Here is a 10,666-nt window from a genome sequence, read left to right on the forward strand (position 1 = left end):
GCAGCCCCTTATTCAGTTCATCCTAGAAGTACAGATGTACCGAAACTTGAAGAAAAGTTTTTGGTAGGAAGGAATGAAGAGAGACATTGCTTTGTTTATTGCAAAATGTACAACTTGTCGGCAGGTTAAAGCTGAGCATCAGAGGCCTGCTGGCTATCTTCAACCCCTCCCTATTCACGAGTGGAAATGGGACGACATTGCAATGGACTTTGTAATAGGACTACCAAGGATGCCTAGTGGGAAGAATTCAATCTGGGTAATTATTGATCGGTTGACCAAGAGTGCCCATTTCTTACCTATTTCTAACACTGATACTTTGGAAATTTTGACTCGATTGTATGTCAAAGAAATTGTGCGTCTTGATGGAATACACAAAAGTAAAGTGTCAAATAGGGACTCGCGATTCACGTCTCATTTCTGGAAGAGTTTGCAGATAGCTTTGGGCACCAATTTAAAATTAGCAGTGCTTATCATCCTCAAACCGATGACCAATCAGAACGCACTATTCAGACCCTTGAGGATATATTGCGAGCTTGTGTTTTGGATTTTAAGGGAAGTTGGGAAAATCATTTGCGCTTATAGAGTTTGCTTATAATAAAAATTTTCAAGCATCTATTCAAATGGCCCCTTATGAAGCTCTTTATGGGAGGAAGTGCAGATTTCCTTTGTTTTGGGACGAAGTTGGTGAAGGGAACCTACTTGGACCAGAAATTGTTCAGGAGATGAGGAATCAAGTTCAAATTATAGGAGACAGGATGGCGGCAGCGTAGAGTCGTCAGAAAAGCTATTCGGACATGAGGAGAAGAGATCTATTATTTGAGGAAGGTGATTGGGTATACCTCAAAGTCTCACCAATGAAAGGCGTTAAACGTTTTGGTAAGAAAGGGAAACTTAGCCTGAGGTATGTTGGCAGTTTTTAGATTTTGGAGAAGGTTGGACCTGTTGTTTACTGTATTGCCTTACCAAAATGTTTTGGAGAAATTCATGATGTTTTCCATGTGTCGTTATTAAAGAAGAGTTTTGGACAGCAGGAGCCATATTTCATTGACCCTGGAAGCATTCAACTCTGGCTTGACTTGACATATGAAGTTGTGCCGACTCAGATCATGGACCGAAAGGAGCAACAATTGAGATCCAAGACGATACATTTAGTTACGGTATCATGGGAAGATCCTTTAGCTCAGGATTTCTTGTGGGAGAGAGAGATAGACATGAGAAACTCTTACCCTTACTTGTTCGGGTAGTTTTGAATGTTTGTTTTCTTTCTCAATCTTGTGTTAAGCTTTGTAATGTATCTTGTTTTGGAATCAATGAAGGAATCTGCCAATTTCGTGGACGAAATTTTTTTTAAGGGGGGAGGATGTGAGATCCCTAGTTTTTCATGTGTTTTAATTCCCTAGTATTTATTTAATTAAATGTGTTATTTTATTTATTTTATTTTATTTTATTTGTGGTGTTTTCAGTTTGTTTTATTTATTTATTTGTAGTGGTTTTATTTTGTTGGGTTGTGTGTGTGTGTTTTTAATTGGGCCGTGTGTGAGTTTATGACCCAACCCGTGTCTTGAACCCAACCTATAGGAATTTTGAACCTAACCCGTGTGCATGGGGCTCAACCCGTGCAGTTATTGAACCCAACCCCTCCCCTTATTTCAAACGGCGTCGTTTTGATAGGTACCCTAAGGGATTCCATCGTTTTTGCCATGCGCCGCACTACTCTTCTTCTTTCTTCTTCTTTTCTTCTTCTTTATTCTACCATTTTCCAGCATCTTCTTGTTCCACCTGCGCCGTTTTCCACCACCACCTTTCCTCCACTTCATGGTTGCTCCGTGTCGCTCGGTAGTGGCTTTGAAGACTCGTTGTCCAGCTACCACTCCATGCGGTGACCACTTTCCACCTTGAGCTCCCTTGCTTGCCTTAGTGTCATTCGGTAGTGGACTTCGGGAGGTTGCTGTCAAGACGTCACTCCACTCAGCCACCTCCTTCTTCTGTGGGTAGCTCTGTGTCGACCGGTAGTGAACTCGAGTTGCGCTGTTAGCCGCTGCGCCACACATCCGCACAAAATCCCTTCACTCCTCCACGACTTGTGCTGTCGGTTTCGTTTTCTCTACTCGGGTGGCACGTAGCCACCTGCTACCGCCTTGCTTGGCCTATAAATAGGCCCAGATTCCTCATGTCTCAGGGGATTCAAAATTAGTTCATCTCTCTCTCTTTCTCTCTCTCAACCCGAAATCTTGTTTCCCAAATTTTGTAGTTGTCGTCCCGTTAGTGTTGAGCCTTTTGCCGTGTGCACCACCACAAACCACCACACACAATGTTTTTCCCCTTGGTTATTTGACCATCCCCGAGAGCCACTCGTGTATATCAACTTGTAATTTAGCCAACCCGTGAGTTGAGAGCCCTTTTTGGCACTGCTCCGCCATGAGCTCTGCCGTGTGCCGCCACTTTTGGCAACATCTCCATTCGTGCGATTTTCCATGAATTTTCCATCTTCGTGTGAATAATTTTCCAACGTGACCCGTGAGATTTAAATTGACTTTGTAAATGACATTTATTTATGAACTGTTGTTTGTTGGAATTGGGCCTTGGGCCTTTGAAGTGTTGGGTTTTATTTGTAGTTGGTGTTGGTGTTGGGCTTTGGGCCGGATTGGAGGATGGGATTACGCGTGTAGTTGTAAAACTGTATATTTGTAATTATTGAGATTTTATGTAAATGAGTTATTTACGATGTCATCCAATAATTGTTGTTGTCATGCACATTTATTGTCTTTAACAAATTGTGCTATGAAGTTGCATTATCTGTTTGGAATTGAGACTGATTATGTGGGTGCGTGTGTATCACAACCCCAAGCCGAGATGGGGCATTATCTCAATGGAGTTCCTATGGTCACTTGGGAGCATAACAGACTAACGTGACATCCCCAGAGTTGTCGCCGGGCGACGACCAGAACGGATGAGATGATAACGCTCTCGTACAGATTCTGTAACAGCCCACAAGAAATTCACTGGTAGAATTTTTATTGACCTTAGGAACCTCGTAAAAACCTCATACGTTTTTACGAATCGACCAATCACTCAGATTTTAGTCTGTCATCATAATCAGTGTTATCACTCACTATGGTGCTAGATTTATGAGTTTAATTATTTGAGGTATTTAGAAGTGTCAGAATGCGTTATGGTCTACACTATTAGACTTAGGTGATTATTTAAGATTTTATGGCGCAATAACCCATTTTCATAATTTCGGACGAAACGACTGTTCGAAATTGTGAAATTATTTTTATGGGCACTTTGGGGTTGAATTTCGGTAAATTATTTTCACTATAGGTTAATATGAATATTTAGAATTTTTCAATACTACGTTTTTATGCAATTTTTGAGGAGTGAATAGTAACCTCAATAAGCGCACCTAGTGTAGTGTTTTCAAAATCACAGTATGAAATGTCCAAATTAGGTTAGAGAAGTTTTATTTAGACACTTGACAAGATCTTAGCCACACAAAGTGAAAGATATTAGACACTTGGCACAAAGAGAAACCTTTATATATATTTGTGAAGGAAATCAAGGTGTGAGATTATGTCACCTAAGCAAAACCTTGTTTTATCTGTACAACCAAATTGTGCCAGACCAAAGAGGGTTTCAACCCTAGCAAAACCCTAAACGGTTGGAATCCAATTGAAACCCCAAAAGTTTGATTGAAACCAAAATCCTAAACGGTTTCCCCAAACCCTAAGTTGGCCTCCAAACCCTTTTTAATCTGATTTCTATTATTGTGTTTAATCACTTGATTAAATCACTTCCACATGCTATTAATTAATCAAATCCTTGTCATGACATCATTATTCAACCTTTTAAACCTTGAAAATTTGATTGGGTCAAGAAAAATTGGTTTTGGACTTGATAGCATCTCAAACCCTAACCGAACCCCCTTTAAACCCCAAATTGAAGCCCACTTAGTTGGGGCCCACCAAGGCCCACGAAATTGGCCACCTTGGCAAAGTTTCTTGGAGAAGTTTCCTCCCCTACATGGCAGATCATCCACTACCATTGGCTGCACCCAATAGTGCCTTGATGTGAAGGAGAAATCCACTCCATCAACCTCCATCTCTCACAACTGCTGCAAGCAGTCCATGCCTCTCACTATTCTCCACTTTATGTCACATAGCCAACTCCAATCAAGGGTCTTTCAAGCCCATAACTTCCCCCTCCAGGAGTCTAAAGTCGTGCAAGACACATTTGTCTCCATTTTATCACTTCTTTCCCCCGTTCTTAGAGAGAAATCCAAAAGCGCTCTCTCGGGTAGATTTCTGTGTATTTTTACATGGCCATTTTCGACCCTTTGTAAGTATTTTCTCATGATGAATCCTTCATAAAAGTTGTTCATCTTTGAGTTTAGTTTCGGTGGATATCTTATTAGTCTCAATACATGCTCATTTGGTTGGTCAAAAGTATTGTTAACCATGGAAAGGTCATTCTGGGCGTGAAACTGGAGAGTATGATATGTTTTGAAATTTTTGACCAAGCTAATGGACATATCTTGGTCCGGAAATTTTATGGAGTGTTGCTAGCATGTGTTTAAGAATTTTTATTGAGGTTTTGTTGCCTGAATAAAGCTTTTGATGATAGATTTTCTTAGCTTTAGAAACTTGTAAACTGGAAGTGGAAAAATAGTTTTTGTTTTGTGAATGTTTGAATGTTTCGTGGTTTAATCTTATTCCAAAGGTTTTGATATTTTTATACGATGATCCTAAGCCTCTTATATACATGTTAGGATATTATTTCTAAGATATTTAGTATTATTTTTAAAGATATGATTTTCTATGCAAGAGGATTTCGGTTTGGCATAAGATTTGATGTTTGTGGGTTAGATCCATGTTTTGTTGAATTTTAGCCATGTGATTTTAAGTTTGATGGTTGGATCATCTTTAGGATACATTGTTACACCATGTGATGTTTTAGTTTGAAGATCACATCTCTTTAAGCCATAGATCAAGAGATTGATCAAAGGTAGTTGAGAGAAAAGTTTCTGTTTTGGACTATGTTTAAAACCAAAAACTCCAAGTGTTGTTTTGTGATTTTTTGTGACTTTTTTTGATGATTTAAAACATGGTTGATCTTAGGATGATGTTATGAATATGTTAGAAATAAGATTTGATTTTTTTGGAATTCTTGGAGATTTTTTATTAAGGTCAAAACTTGTGTTTTTAAGGGTTTACTTTTTGTTAAAAAAGTTTGGTGTTGATGATTAGCTTTTCTTAATGGATATTTTAAGTCTGTTTTTAAACTTAGGATAAGAAGATCTTTGTTACAAAATTTTGGTTTCATCATGAGTTTTGAATTTTGAAAGAATTGAACCAAAATCAAGAGAAATGGCCTATGTAGGTTTCGGCAATAGTGAGTTTTCCATAGTTGTGAATGGTTTTAAATTTTTCTGAGTTGATATTTGAGTTTAGAACAAAAATTACATGAGGAATGTAAATTTTAGTAATTTTTGGAGTTAGGATGTGAAATCCTTAAGTTAGGGGTAAAATAGTAATTTTTCTACATGTAGAGGGTAAAATGGTAATTTTACTCTAAATTGCCTCTTTCCACATTTCTAATTGTTAGTAATTAGTTTCTAACTTTTAGAATACCCTCTTACGGTTCCTCGTATTTCGCACTTATTCTCGTAGAACACGACTATCGAGGTAAGTTAACTCTTAACTTACTATCAGGTTACTGTGTATGTGTGATGGGTAAGGGAACTACATTTTATGATCGTATGTTGTTTTATATGCCATGCCATGCTATGTTACCTCATGTTTATCTTTTATTCGAATTATTCTGTCACAAAATACTTATCTGTTACATAATATATTTTATCTCATGTTACTATCTGTTGCAAGTATGTCACATTACGTATGTCATCTGTTACATGTATATCATGTCATGTAATATTCACTGTAACATGTTATGCCATATTATGAAATGTTGTATGTTACATGTTATTTCATGTTACGAAATTTTGTCTGTTAGATGCATGTCATGTTATGGAATGTTGTCTGTTTCATTTTTGTCTCGACGTATGTCATGTTTGTCATCTTACGTTCATGTCACGTTACGCTAGGTCATGACTTCTGTCTTTCCTTATTCATGTGATCCCGTCTCGAATACAGTTTGTGTATCTCAAGAACAGTCTTGTTAACTTATTCATGTCAATCACGACCCTAAGCGCTAGGATAGGGTAATATCCTAGTGGAACTCCTTTGTTCACGCTGGAGTGTCTAAATAGGTGTGAAATTTTCTAGGTTGATGAAGTACAGTCAACAGGTTGCAAATGGGGCCTAACTAACTGGTCACCGGAGCGCGCCAGGCACTAACGCCAATGGAGCCACTTTACTTTATGTGTGTCCATAGCAACTGTGGCACAAACAAATCATGGGGCCACAACAACTGTGGAGCATACACTATGTGAGACACATCAATTGTGACACGTAGAATACGTGGGGCCACAGTAATTGTGGAGTACGTATTAATGCACTCACAGCTGGTATAGACACCTGTGTTGTGATGCGGTAATCTGTAGGGACACACGGCTCAAGGGGACCTGTGTAGCACCCGTATGGTCACTTTATTAATTAAGTCTACTGAGCAAGATTCCAAGTTCATGTATTTGACGTTCAAGTCATGTTTCACATTATGTTATATTCAAGTTTACGTTCATGTCAAGTTTCAAGTTTATGTCACGTCAAGCCAAGTTTCAGTTTCAGTTCAAGTTATGTCAGCTCATGCCATGTTATGTCAAGTCACGTTATGCTTATTATTTCATGCCATGTTATGTCAAGTCATGTTATGCTTATTATTTCATGCCATGATATGTCAGGTTATGTTATGTTTACTATTGACTTTGATTGTGCATTCATGCATTTATTGTCATGCATGCATCATTAACCTGTGTGAAAGTGTTTTGTTAACTTGCTGAGATTTGTAATCAAATCTCACTGTAGTAGTCCCAACTACCACTCCCCTCGAATGGTAGATCTTGTTACAGGATCTGAAAGAGTACCGAGAATCGACCGACTGGAAACAGTCGACTAGGCGACGATGCAACTTAGATGTAGTTGGCCTAGATTACTACTTGTATTTTGTGGAGTGCAATCTCCAGTACTCTTTTGTTCACAATCATTTTGGACTAGTGTTGTGATCTCAGTTGTTAGTATGTCTGTATGTATGAAGTATGTTTTAAGTATTTGAGATATTATAAGTTTGGTACATAGTATTGCTAAAAGAAAAAAAAATTTTATCCGCTGTGAATATTGCATAATGCTAGATGCATGTTAGGAACATTGCATCTTATATGTCATGAACGGGGGCAGGTAACCTTGTGTTGCATGTCCCGACGCTTCAGATATCCGTCGATCCCAAGCGGAATCTGTGGGCATCACAGATTCTGTGACCTTTGCTGGGCACAGAACTTGGCATCACTCATTACGAAGTCTCATGTACGGACGTTACCCGTGGTGTGACGATGAGAGCCAGGGTATGCGGACGGTCCATAGGGAAGACCGTGGTGCATGCATAATAAAATAATGTTTATGATTAGGCCAAATGAGATTTTTGGCATGAGTGATTAATAGTGTAATTTTGGGAAAAATGAAATGTGGGTTTGTTTCCTTCATTTTATCCGTATGGGGACGTGTGATTATATTAATGTGTTGTAAATCTCTTAGATGTTGTTTTTGTTAATTACTTGCTGAGATGTCATAATCTCATTGTGGTGTTTTACCCTACGGTTCCGTCTTATTGTGCCATAGATTCTGACGCAGTGCTTGAGTATGAGTCCGAGGGACCGGCTCCACCAAAGGCTTGACCTGTTGATATGTTGTTTAGCGTTTTGGGATTTGTTTCCCTTATGTTAATTGTTTTCTTTAAATTATCCGTCGGATGATTGTATAAATCTTGTAATAATATTTTACTATTTTTGACCAATTCTGGTACTTAATAGAAAAAGACCTTTTTATTTCTCTGCTACGAATATTATTTTGTACACTTATTGCTTGTTGTACACACTCTAAGCACTGGTCGTTGGGGTGTGTGATCCATGTGGTCATCATCTCGGTGTCACGAACTCAATAGAAATAACACGTGGGGGTTGAGGGCTCCACAAACCCATCTAAAGGCCCGGATAGGTGTGGCGCCTGCTGCAAGTGCCACCAAACTAGACCGGCAACCATTGCTTATGGGCCCACCAATCCCACCTAAAAGGCGACACAAAGGTTGTCAATCTTTTGCAAAGCACCAAGGAAACTAATCTAAATGACACATGAACAGTGCATTTCACTAGGCGATACCATTTGATGGTTGGATGAAAATAAAAGATTGAGCTACTTGACTCGAGTTTATTGCTATCAAACTCATTATCTTGGCCAGGGTTTGCTTTTTTCAAACTTGATATTTAAATTTTATTTACACTAATAAGTTTGGAGGTCCTCCCCATAAAACTCATTAGAATTCTATGAACCTCCAAGAGAGTGAACGAACAAAAACCACTCAGGGATGAACAATCTTCATCATGACAAAAATATTCAAGGATAGACAACTTCCACCATGGAAAAACCACTTAGTAGCGAACAGTCATACTCAAACAAAAATTGGAAGCTACAACTAAATGGCCCTAGTTTTCTACTCTCAAACTCACTATTGGAATTTTATTTTCAATAACAAATTGGTTTTTGGAGATTTTCCCTATAACACTCATCATGATTCCACAAGAATCCTAAGGGATGAATGAGCAAGAACAGACTTTGCTCACTGGTCTTAACCAAAAGTAATTTCAGACAATCCACATCCCAAACAAAAGCCCAAGGCAAATAAACGGAACAAAGAGGATGTACAATGGCGATCAACATGCACCAGATAAAAAGCTTGGAAATCATCCACCTAACCTGGAGCATTAGTTGCAAGGTCGCCCTCGAGCACCTCTCAAGCACCTTAACTCCCTATCTACATGAGAACAGAGGCACACGCCCAACAATAACTATTGCCCAAACCTATAATGTTCTTCTCGAGCAACAACACTCTTCCCGAGAGACGATGCTCACCCAAAGCAACAAAGGACCATGTTGAGCAACAATGCTCTTCCTGGTCAACAAAGAAACTTGCCGAGCAATAATGCTCACCCCAAGCAACAAAAGGATCGTGCTACCCTCAAGCCTCACTTGGGAGCCTCGAGCCTCACTTAAGCACTACGAGAATTGAATTCTTACCAAACATCATGCCACTTGGCTCAAGTTTGCACATCTCAAACCCATGATTTGGATTATTTACACTAACCAGTTTGGTTTGTAAAAAATTTTCAGAATAGTCAGATTGTGCTAAAGTCAAGCACTGGGTTGTCCCGCCACAACATCGTGGTCGAGCATGCCTTCCACCATAGCAAACATGGCACCTTCCACCACAGTAGTAGGTCAAGCACACCTCTCGTCATAGCAACATGATCAAGCAAGCCTCCAGCCACAATAACACGGCCGAGCAAGCCTCCCATTGAGCGAGAAATGTTAGTGTGCGTGCATGCAATTAGGGATAATACTCGCACAAGAAAGTTGGGTTGCCTTAAAGTCAAGCACTCGGGCCTCTGCAAAACAAGTGACCAAGGTAAATGCACGCTTATGCTATCAACGTTAACACTTAGGTCTCGTTTGTTTTGCAAATGAGTTGAGTTGAGATAAAAGTTGAAATTTGAATAAAATATTGTTAGAATATATATTTTTTAATATTATTTCTGTTTTGAGATTTGAAAAAATTGAATTGTTTATTTTATTTTGTTTGGAAATTTGGAAAAGTTATAATAATTAGATGAGATGAGATGAGATGAGAATGGTTGTGAAAAAAAAATGAGTCCTTACACTTCAGCAAAGTCGAGCAATCGTCTCACTACCTCAACGAGAAATGTTAACATACGTGCATATGATCGAGGCTAACATTCTTGCCATAACCGTCGCCAATGGGTAACCTCTGGGAACAAGCCTCTGAGCTCCATAAATGCCTCACACGAGCTAGTTGCCTTTGGGAACGAATTGACGGACTTGGCAATTGCTTGAGATGAATCCAAGGGGTCGATGGGCTCTCTGACCACTTAATGCAGGTTACAACAAACTCTGGCCTTAACGCCAAAACAACAACACAATCTTAAAACCATAGGGCAAGAAAGCCACTAGCTCTCACAAAAACAAAAACGATCACCAAATATGGGGAATAGACTACACTCTCTTTACTAACAATAAACAATCATACACAATTATCAGTGATGCACGATTATCAGTCATACGCTCGATTATCAGGAAAACACTCGAGCAAACAAACTTCCTAGAGGTCCATCCTCGAATGCCCTTATCATAAATTTCATAAGTCTCCTCGAAGACCGCCCTCAGAAATCTTCATTGCATCGCATAACGGAAAACTAGGAATAAGTTCCCATAATTTATTTTTCTAATGCTTTCATAGACTATCTTTATCATGATTGACTTGAAGATTCTCAGGACATTCTTATTGGACAAGTCAACCTTAAGAATTGAGGGCATCTGTTGCATACGAATTGTGGAAGCCAATTACCAAGAATAAAGAAAGAGATAAGATAAGAAGGAAAGAAAAAAAAAAGACAATGAAGAGATAAAATCAAGAGATAAGGTAA

Source organism: Juglans microcarpa x Juglans regia, chromosome 2S (assembly GCF_004785595.1).
Source record: "Juglans microcarpa x Juglans regia isolate MS1-56 chromosome 2S, Jm3101_v1.0, whole genome shotgun sequence".
Classification (NCBI taxonomy): Eukaryota; Viridiplantae; Streptophyta; class Magnoliopsida; order Fagales; family Juglandaceae; genus Juglans; species Juglans microcarpa x Juglans regia.